This window comes from Hipposideros armiger, unplaced genomic scaffold (assembly GCF_001890085.2).
Source record: "Hipposideros armiger isolate ML-2016 unplaced genomic scaffold, ASM189008v1 scaffold_104, whole genome shotgun sequence".
Classification (NCBI taxonomy): Eukaryota; Metazoa; Chordata; class Mammalia; order Chiroptera; family Hipposideridae; genus Hipposideros; species Hipposideros armiger.
The window spans coordinates 2,748,185-2,769,122 of record NW_017731454.1 but is presented as its reverse complement, the minus strand read 5'-3'; positions in this window follow the sequence as shown (position 1 = coordinate 2,769,122).

The window sequence follows — 20,938 nt, the reverse complement described above, 5'->3', positions numbered from 1 at the left end:
TCCCATCAGTTTTCATTGTAGGATTCTATTTTTCAAAGGCCAAGTTTATTGAGATATAATTTACACACGGTGAGCCACCCTTCATAAAATGTACCATTCTATGAATTCTGACAAATGCATACAATTGTGGAACCACCTCAATCAAGATGTAGAACATTTCCATCACCTCATAGAAGTTCCTTCGACATCCCCTTATTTTAAATCTCTGCATTAAATTTATTGCAATCTAATAGTCTTTCTTGTTTACGTGTTCATTCATTTATATTTTCACTCATTTGTTTGTTTTACTATTTGTCATCTACTTGAATAAAGGACCTTATCTCCTGGTTTACCTCTGTATCCACAGTGCCAAAAATAGTACCTGGTACATCATAGAGTCTGAACAAATATTTGTAGAATGGAGGGCGGCAGGAAGGAAGTGAGGGAGGGAGGGAGAATGGACCTCTTTGAGTCTCTATGTTTTCATATGTCCAATGGGGATGTGTAATAACATCCCTTTTAGAGCGCTTGTGAAGACCGCAGGAGATGTTGACTATAAAAGCCCGTAGCATCGTGTTGGCATTAGTTGTGTTCAGTATGTAGAGTTCCTGTACCATTTCAAGTCAGTTTACCAGTCTTCTTTGGCTTGTTTGACACTTCCAATAAGACTGGTCTTATTTTTCTTTTTGGTATTTTATTCTGCAGTGCTGCTCTCCACTGATCCCGGGCTTCTCACTCACTAGTGTCAATTCTTCAGGTCAGCGTGGTCACTGACCTTTCTCAGCAACCTTCCTACTAGCAGGAGAGATAAGCTTTCAGGTTCTTTCCTGCTCTGGCCAGTGATTACACATGTTTCTTTTGCAAGACCCACAGTGCTACATAAGGAGCAAGATCAGGAATTCTCTGTTGTCTCCCGTCTTAATGGGTCAGCAACCAAGTGTCTCACCTTGCTGTGAGGTTCCGGGGTTCTCTTATGGATTTACTCCTCTATCTAAGCTCCTTTCAGTGCTCAACCTTGGCCCAAACCTCAAGGGGGTCAGCACCCTACATGTCAGCCCTGACATCTTTTTCCGAAAGAGCACTGCCCACAACCGATGTTCACTTAGCTCCAGGTTGCAGGTCGTTAGATTTCCTATGGCATTCCAGTGGAAATGCTTTGTCACTATTCTCTAGCTCTCATCTCTAGGGACTTTTATCTGCATACACTGGAGACCTTTGTTTTAATTCTTCTTAGCCAATTTGTGTTGGGGACAAAGCTCAGAGCACAGACTTTTTGCTGTAAATAAAGCAAAGGTACAGCAGAAAATATGCAATTTCTTACGAGGGTGTTCACTCCAACATTGTGTTTAATAAGACAAATTAGAAGCAACCATGATGTCAATCGACAAAGGAATAATTAAATAAACGATGGCTTGGCCATATCATGGAATACTGTGCAATGGTGTAAAGAATGAGAAAGAAGAATTCCAGGACTCATGGGGTGACATTTTTCAATCAGTATTACTCGAGTATTTCAATAACGATGTAGTTTGGAGTAATTACATTAACCTAGAAATTAAAAGAAACACAATTTATTTGATCTGTTATGTAATTTAAAACCTGGGAGAGAGCTCAGAGAGCCTCCTTCTAATACTCTCATGCAGAGGGTACACTCTCAATGTAAAAACCAAGGGCCAGGAAAAAGAAACTGTCTTGGCCTGTCAAGGCCATATTTATCAGAATCTGGACTAAGTCCCAAATCTGTTGAATCCTGTTCATGCATCATTAATAAAGTCAACATGTTCTCTCCTGGAGAGGGGCAATAGAGTGTTTTCTGAAAGTCTGTACACTATCTAATGCCCTGACACTGCACAGCCAAGGCTCCAAGATAATGATGACCCTGGGATAAAGGAAAGGCTGGCACGTAAATCATGCTGTGGCATCCTTGAAAAGGAAGATAGTATTGCATATAATTGGATGAAACATGGTAACTAATCACAATAAATGTGCTCTCAATTGGATTCTTTAACAAAGAATTATCTTAAAACAGTGTGAGTAGTTGGATGAGATAAAACCGCCAGGGCCAAAAAGTTCCAAGACAAGGGAAACACACATATGGAGGTTCGGAAACTGAAACAGCTGACTCCTTTGGAAAACAGCAAGTTCTTCAATAGAACTGGGGAGTGGGGCATGGTAGGAGATGGGGAAATAGTTGGAGATGACATCAGAGGAAAGCACAAGCCAAGTCTTTGCAAACTTAAGAAGTTTACATTTTATCCTGGAAGTTAGAAGGTACCTCTTAAGGGAAAAGAAACAGTCTACATATTTTTTTCCCTTAATTAATCCAATCTTCATGACTCTTTTTAAGAGTCCTCTCTTGTTCATAAACTTCTATGACTTCTTGGGCCAGTTAAATTAAGGGCTGCAAACTGCTTTAAAGGAAGAGACTTTTTAATACAATGGCAAAATGGTATGTGTGTGTGTGTGTGTGTGTGTGTGTGTGTGTGTGTGTGTGTGTATTACCATATATTTGGTATACCTTGCCATCAGGTGCTATTGGGAGAATAAACAGATAAAAATAAATATACACAGGCATACACACACACACACACACACACACACACTTATTTAAATAATTATTTATTTACCCATGTTTCAGTAGCCCCCAATGCATACCATTAGATTTAAAAGTCTCCTCCTTAGAAGCAGATTATAGGTCTTAAATCTTGCCTATATAGAAATTACACAGTTGTGAAGGATAATACATTCTTAGAAAGACTGAGAACCAGGAAAAATTCCCTCATCAAACTGAAATTTTGAAAAATTCCAAAGAGAAACAGGTGTGGCTAGCCAAATAGAGGAAAATACATAAGGAAGAAACTATTCCTACTAAAAGTGGTTTCAGGATTGTTCTGAATACTCAGCAATGGCTGTAAGAAATAGAAAGGATGCCTCCAGCAATCATTAGTGTGATTGGGGGAGCGTCTAGAATGGTCAACCATGTTGGCCCTGTTGTGGCAAGAAGACAGCAGATCTGTTCCCTCCTAGATGGAGAACAAGGAGAGCACTTGGGACGAAGGCAAGACAACAACCTGGGTGACTTTTTACCCTTAGAAGGGAAGGGGAACTGGTATTTCCAGAAGATATGCTACTGTAAAATCCCAATAGGCATCAGATTCTACCCCTTCCCAATAGTAACTAGTGCTGACTCTGTTGAACAGATGCAGAAGTGTCCCAGACAGGAAAACATGGAACCTCAAAGACACAGATGAATTAAAAACCAAATATCACCAACTATTAAAGGAAAAATCACAGTCATCAAAGGGAAGTACCAAACTCAACTAACAATTAACATCTGAGGAAGCTGAGTTTATAGATCAAGAGATAATTGTGGATTGTAACCATGAAACAAGAACAGAATATTATGAAAGAGAAAAATGAATAACACAATTCTTGAAACAAAAACTCAGTAGATGAACTGAATAGCAGAATGGACACAATTAAAAGTTGAATAAGAGCTAGGGAACCGAAAAGTGGAATTATCTCAAGACCTAAAACAAAAGGACAAAAACATGAGAAGTATGAGAAATGTTGAGACATGACATAGCCCCATAATTTTCACATTTATTTAGGTAGATCCTAAAACAATGAGGTTGAGTATATTCTCATATGTTTATTAATCATTTTTATTTCTAGCTCTAGAACTTCTTTTTTTATACTGGGTTAAACCATTAAAGCTGGTCAAGTTTTAAGGATTGGCAAGAATGATAACTCAGACTTGGCTGAGGTTATATTTGCACAAGGTCAAGGACATAATGTTGCAGGCACATTCCTTTCCAGTGCACCTCACAGTTATCATGGAAGCATGTCTAACGTTTCATAATCTGTGCTACCTGTAAGCATGTGGAATCTCTCAGGTCAGGGGATCCCAGAACTGTGGGCCTTTTATCCCTCTTGGCTTGGGGAGGAGGAAGTAAAGATCAGGAACGTCAGCACTCATGAATCTACATTATGATCATAAAAAGGGTTTCAAGTATCACAAGGACATATTTCCATGTTTCATTTTTGCCATGCCATTGGATCCACTCAGAGTTTTAGTGCCAGAGGTCTGCACATTGCTTTTCACACAAACTTTGCCATTTTCCACTGGGTATTATTATTTGCCGTTTCCAAACATACCACATGCATCTATGTTTCCCCTCTTTCTACTACCAGAAAAACATCTGTTATTCAAATTTTTGCTCCCTGTCCCTCTCCCTTCCTTTCTTCTTCCCAGGTAGAATGGATTTCTCTCAGGCTGTCTTAAGAAGAGTTCATTCTTATGATACCAACATTTTCCAAATCAGAAATGAGTTCAGGACATCTCATGGACACATGATAAGGTTTGTTGAGCTAATGAACAAACATATTCTTTGAAAACAATGCTGTTTTGGAAAAACTCTGCCAGAAACATAGCAATTATTTCATTAAATTCATAGATGTGGCTTGAAAAATAGCACCTTCAACATGAGAAGCATACCAATCAAAATAATAATGATAATTTATGAAAGAGACAGTATGGTACTGGGAAGAGAACAGATATGAAGTCGTGAATTAGCTTTGGACCCTGAGCATGGCACTTTATCTCGCTGAACTTCAGTTGACTTGCCTGTAAAATGTAGGTAAATACGTGCTTTGCAGGGTTCCTGTGAGATTTAAGTGGGCTAAATATACAAGAAGAGCTTCCAGTACCAGATATACAACAGGCACTCAGTGAATATATAGCTTTATAGCACGTTGTTTTTTAGCACATTTTTCAAAGTCCTCATCAAGTATTTCATTGGAGTATCACAATCCAGATAATTTTCTTAATTTTTGAAAATTAGTGGTGGTCCAGGACTACTAACCCCTGAATATTTCATTTGCAAATTAGAATAAAACATGAGTCTATATTTTAAAAGGCCTTCTATTTAAGTTGTCATTATCCTTATATCTCTTCCCCTCACCAGGACAGCAGGATGGAGATGGCAGCATGAAAGCAAAACAATTGGCAATTGAGAAACTTCAAATTCCCTTCCAGAGATAGTAATGCATTTAGGATTTTCCAAGTGGAATTTCCTCTTTCTTTCCCTTCTTGGTTTTTGTCCTTTTCAGTGAGCCAGAGAAAATATGCACAGCAGGATGTGAGGTGCAGCCATGCCTTGAAGGGCATTCTGTGTCGGGGATTTCCCAAATGAGAGGAGACGGGGAGATGGAAGAAGAGACTTTTGAGGGAGGAAAGAGAAAATCACTCTAAACCAGGGAAGAGGAAGAAAGGAGACTCGGCAGGCAGGCAGACAGACACATCTGCTACTCTTTGTTCTCTTAATATCAGTTACTACCAACTGCTATCTGCTGCATTTGGACCTTGCTATTTTGTTTTTAATCTGTTCCAATTTATCCTGATTTGTGTCACTCTTCCTGGTGTGCTTATGGATGAACGTTTATAGAAGTTTGTTTGTAAAAGTGGCAAATATTACTTTTTTATTAAAATTTAAAGTGTCCCCAAATAGTTAATATAATTATTATAAAATAGATATAATTATTTCATGCTTAAAAATGTAATATAATTTTAAGTGGTGGTGTACATCTCAGGCTACTTGTTACTATCTCATGCCCATTCTTCCACTCCTTGCTAACCTCATTGCCCTTTTGCGTGGAACAAATTCCACTTTAGCTTCTTACGTATTTGTTGGTCTCTATTGTCAGCCTTGTTGTTTCATCTTCTTTTTTTGGCCAGATTGGGGTTTTTTGGTGGTTGACAGGGAGGAAGTGTTGCAGATGGGCAATTGCTTAACTTCTCTCTACACTGTGATTTTAAAAGCAATGTTCATATAACTTAAAAGCAGATGCTTTTCTTTTCTTCATTTTTCCATTAGTTTCCAAGCGATGACAATTTGTCTTCAGACACTATCCCTCCAACCACATCAAAAGTCTCGCTACTCATGAAAATGCCTTGCCTTTCCATGCCTCGATATTTTTGCATAGTGATGTATAAATCAGATGTGTTCTACTCCTGAAATTTTTCTCCCTGCCAGCTGAGCTTTTATTCCTTCTCCAAAATCTACCCAAATGCCATCTCTATTGTGAGGTGAACTTTGCTTCTCTTAAGCAATTAATCACTTGAATCATTTCTGCCTCTGTCTTTCCATAGCACACAGGATGCACCTCTACTATGCATAGTATGATATCTTAACATATCTGTTTCCTGCACATAGACTGTAATGTGTATGAATGTTTTAAGGACTTTTACTATGTAATACCAGATCACCCTCTAGAAAGGTTTGCACCAACGTACACACCACCTTCAGTGTGAATACCATTTTCTACCACTCCAACAAACACCAGATAACATGATTTTTAAAATTTTTGCTAATTTGGTAGACCAAATTTGGCATCTCATTATTGTTTAAATTTATATCACATTGTTTCCTTTTGAGATGAAACATTGAACTATGTGTATTGTATAGTAACGAAAATTTGTGTTTTGAACTAATCGTATTTTGAGATCCACACAATTCTATTATCTTCTTATACGTGCCCCACCCACCACAACCTCTTCAGCTTCTGGTGACTATGGTACTTATCGTGGAAAACATTGCACTGTGGTGACATGAAAGAGCCTATTCAAGCTGCAACAGTTTCCTGGGAAATAGTAGTGCTGAATCAGTTCTTACCTCTGCCCACTACTTCTGAATTACACATCTCTATCAGTAAGTACAATAAAATGTTATTCCAAATAATGTGTGACCAGTACATGTGGAAAAAATTTGAAAAGTCCTTGGGAGTCAGTGGAAAATTTTTTTTTACCCTAATAAAATTTGACAATACATTTTATGTATTTGTGCTGAAGAATCTTATTAAGGAAAGAGGAAAGAGATTTAGAAAACGGTTGGAAAGTTTGTCAATGTTTGATTTCATGTGACGTTGCATAGTTCCCTCTTAATGACGACAATGATGATGAAACTAACAACAAGAAAAATCGCTAAGATATATTGGGTGTTTAAAAGGTTGTAGGCAGTTTTCTAAAGGCTTTATACATTTTAACAAATTTAGCCTTTATAACTTACTCTACCAGTCTCCACCCTATTCAATTTTCTGGGAGACAGAGATTTGTAGACAATGTTGTTGGAGTCCCTTGCCACCTGGCCTTCAGGGTATCTGGCCAATGGAAAATGCTTGTGGGAGGCAGGCGATCAGAGAGAGGCAGGAGGAGCAGGTTGAGTTATGTGTTTCCTGGCCTCCTTCCTGCCAGCTGCACTAAAATGATGTCTTGTGACCCCCGGCACGCAGCCACCTTGTGGGTAGCTGGGTAGTTGGTAATCTGTTCCTTCCTTTGTGCCTCAGTGGTAATAATGTTCTGCCCAAAACTTCACAGCCTGTCTCTTTATTAAACCTCCTACAGGACCGTCCTGGAGTGTACCTTCTCTTTCTTGCGAGAATCCTGGCAGATGCACTTGACTGATCTTTTATAGACTTCTCAGTTAGAAATGATCCCCCTCAGAATTTCAGTGACATTGTTTCAAGCTTCCAGTGTTGCTGTTGAAAAGTCTGATATTTGATTCCTGAATTTCTGTCTCTTCAACCTCAGCATCTTATTAAATCTCTTTGTCCCTGATGTTGTGAAATTTCACAAAATTGTGTCTTTTTTTTTTTAAAGGTTTTTATTGGGGAATTGGGGGGATGGGAACAGTGCTGGGGAATTAGGGGAAGGGGAACAGACAAGTTGCTGTCATTTTGGTCTTCAGTCTAGTTGTGGAGGACGTTGCTTCACTGGCCCAAGTTGGCACCATCATTGCGCTCTTCCCGGGAGAAGTACATCAGTCACTGGCTTCTGGACTGCCACTCACTGCGGCTGCTGGCCGCTCACGCTGGCTGCTGGCTACATACGGTAGCCCATGACAACCCACTGCAGCAGGGGCTGCAGCCTACGCCGTCGCTGGCAAGTCACGGCAGCCCAGCTCCAGGTTGAGCTGTTGTTCAGCATCTTAGCTGTAGAGGGCAGTGTCACTGGCCCTCATATGTGGGATCCGAACCGGGGCCCTTTGGCGTCCCAAGCCAGTTCTTAACCATCGCGCCACTCGGCTGGCCCAAAATTGTGTTTTTTTGAGAGACTTTTGCCACCGTTGTGCAGGACAGTGGGTTCTTAGAATCTGGAAGTTTACGTCTTTGATTACTGGGAAGTTTTCTTGATTATTTTGCTTCTGATTTTATCCTCTCTGTTTCCCAAGTTCTCTCTTCCTAGCACTCACATCACTGTATATTAAATATTGGAACTTCCTGTCTTACTCTGTAATGATCCTGGTCTTGTCTCCTGTCTTTCACACTTCTTTGTCTTGTTTGTTTACTTTCTGAGATATTTACCTAACTTTATCTTCCAGCACTTCTACTGAGTTTTTTATTTCTGCAATCACTTTTTCTTCTTCTTCTTTTTTTCCAGGATCACTTTTGTTTTCCTGGAATGAACCATTTTAAAAGTAGATATTAATATTTATATTTAAAAGTGATATCTCCTTTTGACTGTATGAGGATATTGGTTATGTTGGATTTTCTTCTCCCTGCTTACTGTGTTTTTGCCTTTGTTTATTTATTTTCATGGTTTGTTTTTTGTTTTTTGTTTTTGTTTTTGTATTAAATACTTTCTCAATTTCTGGTAACCCTTGAGTGTTTGGTCATATTTAATAATTGGAAGTAAAAAATAAATGGAAGTCCTGAGTGCACAGGTGAGTCTTGTTGGCTCTGATCTTCATTCTAGGGTGATTTGGTTGTGCTGTGTTGTTGGGAAGTCTTCAATGTCAGTGTCTTAAGGTCTGAGTCCTCAGACTGGTCCTATTCCCCAGATAAGAATCTTCCAATGACTTCCTTGGAAGGTGTAGCTTGGCTGCCATACCTGGGAGCAATGTGGGGGCAGAAGGCCAAGCTGTCATCATTCATTATTTGAAAACACACTTACTCCCCCTGTTTCCAGCACATCACCTCCACTCTCTATTGTAACTGATTTTGTCCTGTCCAGAGATCCTTTATATTGCCCTCTTCAAAGGATAAAAACCCTCCAGTCTTCTATAGGGGGAGGAGAAGAGCAGTAGCTAATTCAAGTTATGGCATTGATCTGGGGGTTATGATGATTCCTCAACACATTTTCCACCAATCCTCACATTGTTACCACTTCAACAAGTACACGGTATTATCAATGTCTGAGCTTTTCTTTCCTTTTTCTCTAGCAGTGGTTCTCAACCTTCCTAAGCCATGACCTTTTAATACAGTTCCTCATGTTGTGGTGACCCCCAACCATAAAATTATTTTCGTTGCTACTCTATAACTGTAATTTTGCTACTGTTATGAATCGTATCTGTTATGATCGTGTTTTCCGATGGTCTTAGGCGATCCCTGTGAAAGGGTCGTTAGACTCCCAAAGGGGTCGTGACCCACAGGTTGAGAACCGCTGCAGTCTAGTGTTATGGTTACTTCTCAGGCTCCCTGACTAGAAGGATAGGACTTAGTTTTCTTGTTTTGCTAAGGTAGTTGCTACTCTCACATCTACTTTCTAGCTTCCAAAAGTTTCATGTTAGATAAAGATCTTTTAAATGCAATAGTTCCCCTTATCCACAGGGGAAACATTCCAAGACCCCCAGTGGATGCCTGAAACTGTGGATAGTACCGAACCCTATATATACTCTTTTTTCCTATGCTATAATAAAGTTTAATTTATAAATTAGACACAGGAAGAGATTAACAACAATAACTAATAATAAAATAGAACAGCTATTACAATATACTCTAATAGAAGTTATGTGAATGGCTTTGTGGCGATTATTAAGTAAAATAAGGGTCACTTGAATACAAACACTGCAATGTTGCTACAATCTGATAACCCTGTGAATAATGGGTGGGTAGTGTATACAGCATGAACATGCTAGACAAAAGGATGATTCAAGTCTTAGAAGGGACAGAGACAACATGAGATTTCATCATGCTACTCAGAACAGTGCCCAACTTAATTAAGGATTATTCATTTCTGGAATTTTCCATTTAATATTTTCAGACTACGATTGACCATGGCTAACTTAAACCACAGAAAGTTAAGCTGTGGATAAGGGGGGACTGCTGTCTACCCATTTAGTATCATGTTAGTGGGATTTCAGGAGGGAGAGAGTATTAATGCATTTGTTAAATCCATCACCTTTACTATTTAAAACTGATTATAACGTCCCATGACTAAAAACAAGAAGAGATTCATAATAGCTTGTTCTTTGTCTTTTATATACTTTAAAGTACTCCCTTCTCCAATATTCAGCTATTTATTGATTACTAATGAAACAAGAGTGTTTTATAATTGTTGAAACTGGTAAGATACATTATCCTTACATGGAAGTGAGTGATCTTGTGAAAAAGCACTGGTGACTCAAGAACTGGGGTCTGATATCACTGTTAGAATACTATATTAACAAGTGAATAAATAATGTCTATAGTTGGGCCAGAAAATTGTGCCCTAGGCCATGGCCACAATGCAAACTGTGGCATTTTGTTTTAGCACTCTCATCTATCTTTTGAGAAATCTCCCAGTGCATGTATTTTTAGTGGAGATAGTAGCCACCTTGGCCTTGACACATACTGGGGACATAAGACTTTGGATCCTCCCTATTGAACACTCTGTTCTGCATTTTGTCATGCAAAGTTGTGGGAACAGATGGAGGCCAGATTTATCACAGAGTCTGAGGCCTTGTTGTCTTGTTGGGTGATTGTTGCCGGGGTTTCTGTTGCTCAACCTGGTCATACAGCCCTCCCTGAGATGATTCCCACTTCTTAAGCCTGGCCATCTGGCCTCTCATCAATTCAGTCAGCCTTGATGACCTTGTGACAAATTCTTCTTTTGCCTAAGATAGCTAGATAGCATGTTTCAGTTGCTTGCAGACATGAGCCCTGACTGATGAATATGACAACCATAGGAAGGCAAGTGCCACAGAAGGCTGGGAGGCTGGGTGGACAGGCACAAATTCAACAAGTCTTCAGAAAATAAATTTAAAATTCTTGGCCCATTAGGAATGGATTACCAGTATCCTCTGCTTGTGAAAACAATGGTTGACTTTTTACAATCTTTGCTGCTTACAGTCTGAGAGTAGGTCAATATTCACTTCAGTTCCTCTGAAATCCCACATTTGTTTTAATCAGAGCCAAAGGGAATGACTCACTAATGAGCACCAGATTTGCCTTTGTCTAAAATGCCAAGGGAGTTGTTTAGTAATATTTTGGAGCAATCACTGAAAAACAGCACAAATCTAAAAGACTCTGATAAATTGGGTGGGAAACTAAATTGATTTTCAGGCTGCCAATATTATATCACTCTTATACACTCAGTTCAGTAAAATGGGTGCGGTTTGACTTACAGTAAGAGTTATTTGATATTGGTAGCAATCTAATCCAACACACACACACACACACACACAATCTTAAAATATTATAAGTCCTAAAGAAATGCATGAAATAAAGTTATTGTAAAAATAATTTCAAATAATACAGAAATATATAAAGTAAAACCTGAAAGGGCTGCTCTTTAATCTTCACTGTTTCCCAATCTACCCCCAATCCCATCCATAACCTCCGCATACATAACCTCTGTTAACAGTTAGATGTGTGTGTTCTTCCAGACCTAGCAATGACTTTTTATTCCTACATATCTCTGCACACATTTATAGATCCATATTTTTATATATTTGTAGCCTTATTATACATGTTACTCCATGACATGCTTTTTTTATTTATCCAGTATATCTTAAGACCTTTTCATGTTAATATATATAGATCTCCATTTTTTTTTCAAAGACTATGTAGCATTATATAATTTGTTTAAACACAATTAACTTGGTGAGTCCCGTATGTATTAACTTAGGTTGTTTGGATTTATCTCTAATACAAACAATGCTAACACGATATCCTGTGTTATATATTTCTTTATGCATTTACGTATTTGGTATGATAAATTATTCCCAGAAGTAGAATTGTTGGTTAAAGGCTATACATGTTTAACATTTTGAAAGATATTGCTCCTCCCCAAAGTCTCCTATGACGTTGTGTTTCTATGCTTATTAGAGAGTTTGAGCATCTTTCTTCATGTCTTCATTGTGAAATTGCCTGTTTGTACTATCTGTCCACTTGCCTGTTGGGTTGGTTATCTCTTTCTTACTGATCTGATTGAATAATGTATTCATAGTAAACCAGTTTAGTGCTATGTAGTAGAAGTCTATAAACAAATGGCAATCCCAGCTTCTTACCCCCTTTTGCCTTAATTGAAGCAATATAAAAGCTTAATGGCTTATTCAACTTCTTAAATTGTAGTGCCAAGGAGTCAATCAGCGCCAACAATATTCACTACTGTAACTTGTACTACAACAGATATCTCAAAATAATTGAAAAAGACAAAAAATTATGAAAATAATATTCTCTAGATAGCTCTTTTAAATTATATACATTTAATTAATTTAAAAATTAAGCTATTTGTAGACCTAGACAAATTTATTCTAAAATTTATATGGAAAGGCACAGGTCCTAGAATAGCTAAAACATCTTGAAAAGGACAAATAAAGTGGAAAGAATCGATCACTCTTCCGGATACGAAGACCTACCATACAGCTATAGAGATCAAGACAATGGGATACTGACAGAGAGATAGGCACACAGATCAATAGAACAAATAAAGAAGCCAAAAATACTCACACAAACATGTCCAACTAATATTTGACAAACATGAAATAGTGATTCAAATGAGGAAAAATAGGAATAGACTTTCAACAAATGGTGCTAGAGCAATAGGACATCCATAGGTCAAAAAATGAACCAAGACTCCAACTTTACATCTCATTTAAAAATAACTCAAAATGAATCAAAATACTATGGTACTGGCATAAAAACAGGCACATAGATCAATGGAACAGAATAGAGAGCCCAGAATTAAATCTAGGCATATACGGGCAGTTAGTCTATGACAATGAAAGCAAGAATTTACATTGGGGTAAAGATAGTCTATTTAATAAATGGTACTGGGAAAACTGGACTGACACATGCAAAAAAATGAAACTGGACCACCTCCTTACGTCATATACAAGAACAAANAACAACACAGCCTCTGTTTAGTTTCATGCCAGTAAATGCATGCTCTGTGATTGGCCTCTTTTACCAAGTAACTAATTTCTGTGCCAGTCTTGTGTGATGTGTCTGATTGGCATAATTTACCTCACATATCTGCACCCAGCAGCAAGGAAGCTGAAAGTTATGTGTTTGGATTCTTCATTAAGATGGAATGATTTCTACTGTGGGTAACTATCCAAATATGAGGAATGTATTCAAAAGATTCTGATTAGTCACAAATGACAGATATCTGCTGCCTATCAAATCTTTCAGTAAAGCCTAAACTCCTTTTATAGTGGTGAGTGGTGGTGTTGTGGAGAATAAAGGGAAAGAGCAGTAAGTGGACGTGAGGCTTATCACACATTTACCTGATGCTCAAGCAGAGGAAATAACATACTATTGAAAGCCTGTGCCCAGGAAACCCAGAAAATAACAGCAAAGTGAGTAGTGGTCGATCAGCAACTTGGAGCAGCTGAGAGAGGACAAGATTCCAGACTATCAATACACTAGAGAAAGATTACCTATGTTAAAAAATTTTTATACTATCATCAACAAGACAAATAATAACAAGTGTTGGAGAGGCTGTGGAGAAAAGGAACCCTCATAACACTGTTATTGGGAATGTAGATTGGTTCAGCCACTATGGAAGGCAGTGTGGAGGTTCCTCAAAAAATTAAGAATAGAATTACCATATGACCAAGCAATGCCTTTCCTGGGTCTGAAAACATTTATCCATAAAGATGTACTCCGATGTTTATTGCAGCTTTATCTATGGTTGCCAAGACATGGAAACAACCAAAGCGTCCTATGATAGATGATTGTATAAAGATGTGGTATATATATGTACACAATGAAATACTATTCTGCCATAAGAAAAGATGAAATAGTGCCNTGACTGGTTCTTTTTCATGTTTTTTATTTCCATTCTTATGTTTTCTATCTCTTTGTTGATGTTCTCCCTGAGATCAGTGAGCATCCTTATAACCAGTGTTTGGAACTCTGCGTCTGGTAGATGGGTTGTCTATATTTTGTTTAGTTCTTTTTCTGGAGCTTTGTTCTGTTTTTTTATTTGGGACATGTTTCTTTGTATCCCCATTTTGGCTGCTTCTTTGTGTTTATTTCTATGTATTAGGTAGAGCTGCTATATCTTCTGGTCTTAGTAGAGTGGCCTTACATAGTAGGTTTGCTGTGATGCTCAGTCGTGTAGTCTTTCTGGTCACTTGAACCATACACACCAGGTGTGTCCCTTGTGTGTGTTGTGTGTGTCCTCCTGTTGTAGTTGAGCCTTGAATGGTATTTGCACACCAATGGGAGGGGTTGACCTTCAGGTTCATTTGTTGTGAAGACTGACCATGACTACAGTGGATGAGTCAGTGGTGTAGGAGCTGACCCTACAGAGCAGGAGCTGCCTCCGCAGGGCTCTGGTGCCTTCCCAATCTGCCTCTTGAGCATGTAGTTCTTGGAGGGGGCTGGGTGTTGCTCCAGCTTTTTTTTTAAGCTGGCCACTGTGGGCGCCAGCACTAGGACCACCTTGGAGGGAATCCACTGTAGGTCAAGTTCATCCATAGCCTTTGCCTCGCCTAGGGCCACCCAGCAGGAGCCACAGAGAAATCTGCAGATGGATACTGCCTGTGTCGTGGTTGGAGGTGCCTCAAGAGGCCAGGCTGCAAACCAAGTCTGGCTGCCGCTAGTGCCAGGCTTAGGGCTGCTCAGCCAGAGATTCAAGATACATTCAAACCAGATGCTGTTTGTCTGGGTTCTGTGAACCTTTGAGAGATGCTGGGAAAGCATGCAGCATGAAGCAAGGCAGGCGGTTTGTACAAAAAAGCCACTGGAAGATGCTTGGGAGTCCCCGAAATTTGGGTGGGGTGTGGTCTCGAATCAGCAGGGTAGGGTAAATGAATGGCATTAGCCAGCCTGATGGACACTCAGATATGGTGGCNAAAAAAAAAAGAAATATAAACGAATATTTAAGTGCTTACATTATTATGACTATGCATTTGTAAACACTTTTCTTAGCTGAGCCAGGTAGTATACTATGGTTAATAGTACCTGGTAGTATACCAGATAGTAGACTTGTATCCATGCTTATACAAGTCTTCATTTTTCTCTGAAGATAATAGTCTTTTTTTATTTGCTTAAGTTTTCTCTGAATATATTGCTATTTCAGCTCTAAACTTCCCACAGAATTATAAAACTACTTTCAATACAGGCAAACAAACTAAACTATCTGTTCAAATTTGCTGGGAGACATCCCTCCCAAAGCCCTCTGTGGAGGAGGGAGGTTCTGTTACCTGGCTGTGCAGTGGTGGTGAGGAGACATACTGGCTGAATCACTTTTTTGCAAGCCATCAACCAGTCAGTCCTTTTGTTTTCAGCTTTATCTGCTTCCCACATTCAGAGACTGTGACTCTAATTTCTGGGCTTAAGGGTTTGGCAGCCTTATCAGCATGCTTCTTCGCATCCCACACCTTAGCCCTACTGCAAACGTTTTATTTCAGCTGCCTCTAGTCTGCTAAGTCAGTTATTATAAGTCTGTTTTGTTGACATCTCTTTTCTTTAATGTGTATATACATATTACATCTCTATTCATTCATCTATTGATGGACATTTAGTTTGTTTCCATATCTTGGCTACTGTGAATAATGCTGCAATACACATGGGAGCACAGATATCTCTTCAATATTCTGTTTTCATTTCCTCTGGTTCTATAACCAGGAGTGACATTGCTGGATTATATGACAGGTCTATTTTTAATTTTTTTAGAGAACCTCTATACTGTTTTCCATAGTAGCTGCACCAATTTACATTCCCATCAACAGTTCACGAGGGGTCTCTTTTCTTTCTTTCTTTTTTTTTTTTTAAGATTTTATTGGTGAATTGGGAAGGAGAACAGCCAAGTTGCCCTTCAATCTTAGTTGTGGAGGGTGCAGCTAGCTCAGCCCAAGCCCAGTCGCCATCTGGCCACCTGTCGGCTGCTCAGGGCTGCACAGCCCAAGGCGCTGCGTTCAATCTTAGTTGCTGGGGTTGTGGGGGGCGGATGAGGGGGGCGGAGCCCACCATCCCATGCAAGAGCTGGAACTGGCAACCCTGCTGTTAGGAGCACGTGCTCTCACCAGCTGAGCCATCCTGCCACCTGTTAGCAGCTCAGCAGCTCAGCTTGGGCACAGCCCACTGGCCTACATGAGAATTGAACCGGCGATGCTGTTGCTCAGAGCTTGTGATCTTAACCAACTGAGCCACTCGGCCGGCCCTGAGGGCTCTCTTTTCTCCATAACCTTGCCAACGTTTATCTTTTGTCTTTTTTTTCTTAAGATTTTTGTTAAAATATAGCTAACGTACAATATTATATTAGTTTCAGATATACATCACAGTTATTCAACAGTACCCACCTGGGACAATACATAGTTATCACCATATTATTGATTATATTCCCTATGCTAAAGAAGTGATCGCCATTAGTCCAGCAACCATCTGACACTGTACCATGCCATCACAATATAATTGACTATATTCCCTATGCTGTGCACTAGACCCCCAAGACTTATTTGTTTTATACCAGGAACTTTGAATCTCTTGTTCTTCATCTTCCCCATTTAAAAATTTTCAATTAGAGTTGACATTCAATATTATTTTATAATAATTTCAGGTGTACAGCATAATGTTTAGACATGTATACAATTTAGGAAGTGATCCCCCTGACTAGTACCCACCTGACACTATATGTAGTTATTATCATATCATTGACTACATTTCTATGCTTTAATTTCCATCCCCATGACTATTTTATAACTACCAATTTGTATTTCTTAATACCTTCCCCTTTTGCACCCACCCCAATCCTCCTCCCATCTAGCAACTATCAAAACGTTCTCTGTACCTATGAGTTTGTTTCTGTTTTATTTATTTTGTTCTTTAGATTCCACTTATAAGTGAAATCATATAACATTTGTCTTTTACTGTCTGCCTAACTACACTAAACACAGTACCCTCTAGGTCCATCCATGTTGTCACAGATGGCAAGGTTTCCTTCTTTTTTATGGCTGAGTAATATTCCATTGTGTATACTCGAATGTACCACCTATTCTTCATCCATTCATCCATTCAGGGACACCCAGGTTGCCTTCATATCTTGACTATTGTAAATAATGCTGCAATTAATATATGGAGGATCACGTCCCCTCAAAGCAGTGTTTTGGGTTTGTTTGGATAAATACCCTTACCCAGAATTGGGATTACTAGATCCTTCTTTGTCTCTTGTTATAATCTTTGTCTTAAAGTCTGTTTTGTCTGATATAACTATTGCTACTCCAGCTTGTTGCTTGTTTGTTTTCATTTTCATGAAATATCTTTTTCCATCCCTTCACTTTCAGCCTGTGTGTGTCTTTCAGTATGAAGTGAGTCTCCTGTATGCAGCATATATAAGGGCCTTGTTTTCTTATCCATTCAGCTCCCCCTATCTTTTGAGTGGAGCATTTAATCTATTTCCATTGAAAGTAATTGTTGATAGGTATGTAGTTACTACCATTTTATTATTCATATATNAAAAAAAGAGAAAATGTTCATGTTCTAGGACTATGCAAGCATTTCATGATCAAGGAGTAGGTCTTAGACTGGATCCCAAAACACTATTTATAAAAGAAAAAATTAATAAATTGTACTTCATTAAAATAGAAAAAGCAAAACAAAAACCATTTCTCTGTGAAAGATTCTGTTAACGGGAAGAAAAGACAAACTACAAACTGGAAGAACACTTTGAAGTCCATACATCTGACAAAGGACTAGTATCCAGAAATTATAAAAAACTCTTAAAACTCATTAGTAAAAAAACAAATAATCCAATTAGAAAATGAGCGAAACACATAAACAGAATGTATAATTCACTGAAGGAAGTATACCTTTGGTAAATAAGCATATGAAAAGATGTTCAACATCATTAGCCATTAGGGAATACAAAAATTAATTCCACAGTGAGATATCACTACACAATTATCAGAATGCCTAAATTAAAAAATAATGACAGGCTGGCTGAGTGGCTCAGTTGGTTAAGAGCTCGCTCAAGGGTTTGAGATCTGAGCAACAGCGGTTCAAATCCTGCCCAAGCAGAGCTGCTGCTGAGCTGCCAACAGGTGGCAGGATGGCTCAGCTAAAAAATAAAAATAAAATAATAATAATAATAATGACAACTCCAAATGCTGGTGAGAATGCAGGTAAACTTGGAACATTCACATATTGCTGGTAGGGATATAAAATAGTAAGGCCATTCTGAAAAACAGGTTGGTAGTCTTGTAAAATTAAACATACAAAAGACAACCCTAAGAATGGAAGAACACACTTGCAAATCATTTATCTAAGAGTCTAATATCCAAAATATATACAGAATTTTACAACTCATCAATAAAAAGACAACTCAATTTAAAAAATGAGAAAAGCTTCTGAATAAATTTTTTCCAAAAAGAGATATAAATGGCCAATAAGCGCATGAAAAGATGCTCAATATCATTAGTCATAATGCAAGTCAGAGCCACAATGAGATAGCACTTCATACTCACTACAATGACTAGAATAAAAAAGTCAGATAATAAATATTGATGAAGATATGGATAAATCAGAACCTTCATGTGCTGCTGGTGGGAATGTCAAATGGTGTAGCCACTTTGGAGAATAATCTGGAAGTTCCTCTAAAAGTTAAACATGGAGTCACTACGTGACCCAGCAATTCCACTTTCATGTATATGCGCAAGAGAAACAAATACATATGCCCTTGCAAAAACTTTATATGAATATTCATAGTAGCATTATTCATAACATCAAAAGGTGGAAACAACCCAAATGTCCATCTACTGATGAAAGGATCAACAAAATGTGGTATATCTATATAATGAAATATTGTTCAGCCATAAAAAGGAATGAAGTACTGATATATGTTAGAACGTGAATGAACCTTAAAACATTATACTCAGGGAAAGAAGCTAGTCACAAAAAATCCACATATTATATGATTACATTTATATGAAATGTTCAGAATGGGCAAAAACTATATAAAGACAAATTAGATTAGTGGTTGTTTACAATTGGAGGGTTGGGGAGGTTGGGGAATGATAGCTCAGTGATAAGGTGATAAAAATGTTTTAATATTAATTGTAATGGGCTGGCCGAGTGGCTCAGTTCGTTAAGAGTTACCTTAAGAGCATAAGCTCTGAGCAACAGGGTCGCCAGTTCAATTCCCACATGGGCCAGTGAGCTGTGCCCGAGCTGAGCTGCTGCTGAGCTGCCAACAGGTGGCAGGATGGCTCAGCTGGTGAGAACATGTGTTCCTAACAACAAGGTTGCCACATGGGATGGTGGGCTATGCCCCCCGCAACTAAGATTGAACACGGCACCACGAGCAGCTGACGGGTCGCCAGATGGTGACTGGACTTGGAACTGAGCTAGCTGCGCCCTCCACAACTAAGGTTGAAGGACAATAACTTAGCTATTCCCCTTCCCCAATGCCATAACATGTTCTCCTTTGCCAATTCCCTAATAATAATAATAATAATAATAATAATAAAATTAATTGTAGTGATGGTTGCACAACTCTCTGAATACACTAAAAACCATTTAATTATACAGTTTAAATGGGTGCATTATAGCTCAACAAAACTATCACAGAAGATACCTAAATGCGAAACTACTGTCTGACCCCAAAATTGTACTCTTGGGCATTTATCTTAGAGAAATGGAAAACAACATGTCACTTAAAAATCTGTACACAAATCTTCACAACAGCTTTGTTTATAATAGCCCAAAACAACCCTTATGTCCTTCAAAGTGTGAATGATTAAACAAACAATGGTACATGGTACATCCATACCTTGGAAATACTACTCAGGAATAAAAAAGAATGAATTATTGATATACACACTGTTAGGGCAAATCTCCAGGGAATTATGCTGAGTGAATAAAGCTAATACCCAAAGTTCACATACTGTATGATTTTATTTATAAAATATTCTATAATGACAAAATTATAGAAATGGAAAACAGATTAGTGGTTACCAGGGTCAGGGCTGGAATGGGGGGAGTCAGAGGGAGGTGGGTGTGACTACAAAAGGGCACCGAGGGATCTTTGTGGTGAAGGAACTCTATCAATGTCAGCATCCTGGTTGTTATATTGAACTACAGTTTTTCAAGATGTTACTTTTGAGGGAAACTGGGAAAAGGCCACATAAGATCCTTCTATATTATTTCTTACAGCTACACGTGAATTTATAATTTTCTCAAAATTAAAAGTTTATTTAAAGAAAAAATTAGGCACGAGGGCAGGAGTTTTGTTCAATATTTAACAGAAAAATCAATTAATGAAACAACTATGGTAAAGTTGAATTCAAGTCAACTTTATATTCAGGAAATTTCCTTCTAGGAAATGAAACATTAATTTCAATACTCTTTATTTTTTATTTAATTTTTAACTTTATCAGAGTTTAAAAAGTCAGATCATTCCATAAGACTTAAAATATAGCAACTTCATGTCTGACCTCTCTTTTATCTAATGCTTCCCCCCATTTCCGACTTCCAGAGTCAATTATTTTAGCTTCTTTTAGTAGTTTTTTAGATAGTTGCCTCTGTATTTCTATTATAATATGCTTATGTTGCTACTTCTTAAGTTTTCACTTTTAACTATTATTCATTGATTTTCTGCTAAAGATAAGGATTTAGCTCTCTTATGTCCTCCCTACCATCTCCAAACTTCCTTGCTCTCACCTTCTCAATATCATTATATCAGAAATATAAACGAGGGCCCACAGAGTGGCGCGTTGGTTAAGAGCTGGTTTGGGACACCAGAGGGCCCCGGTTC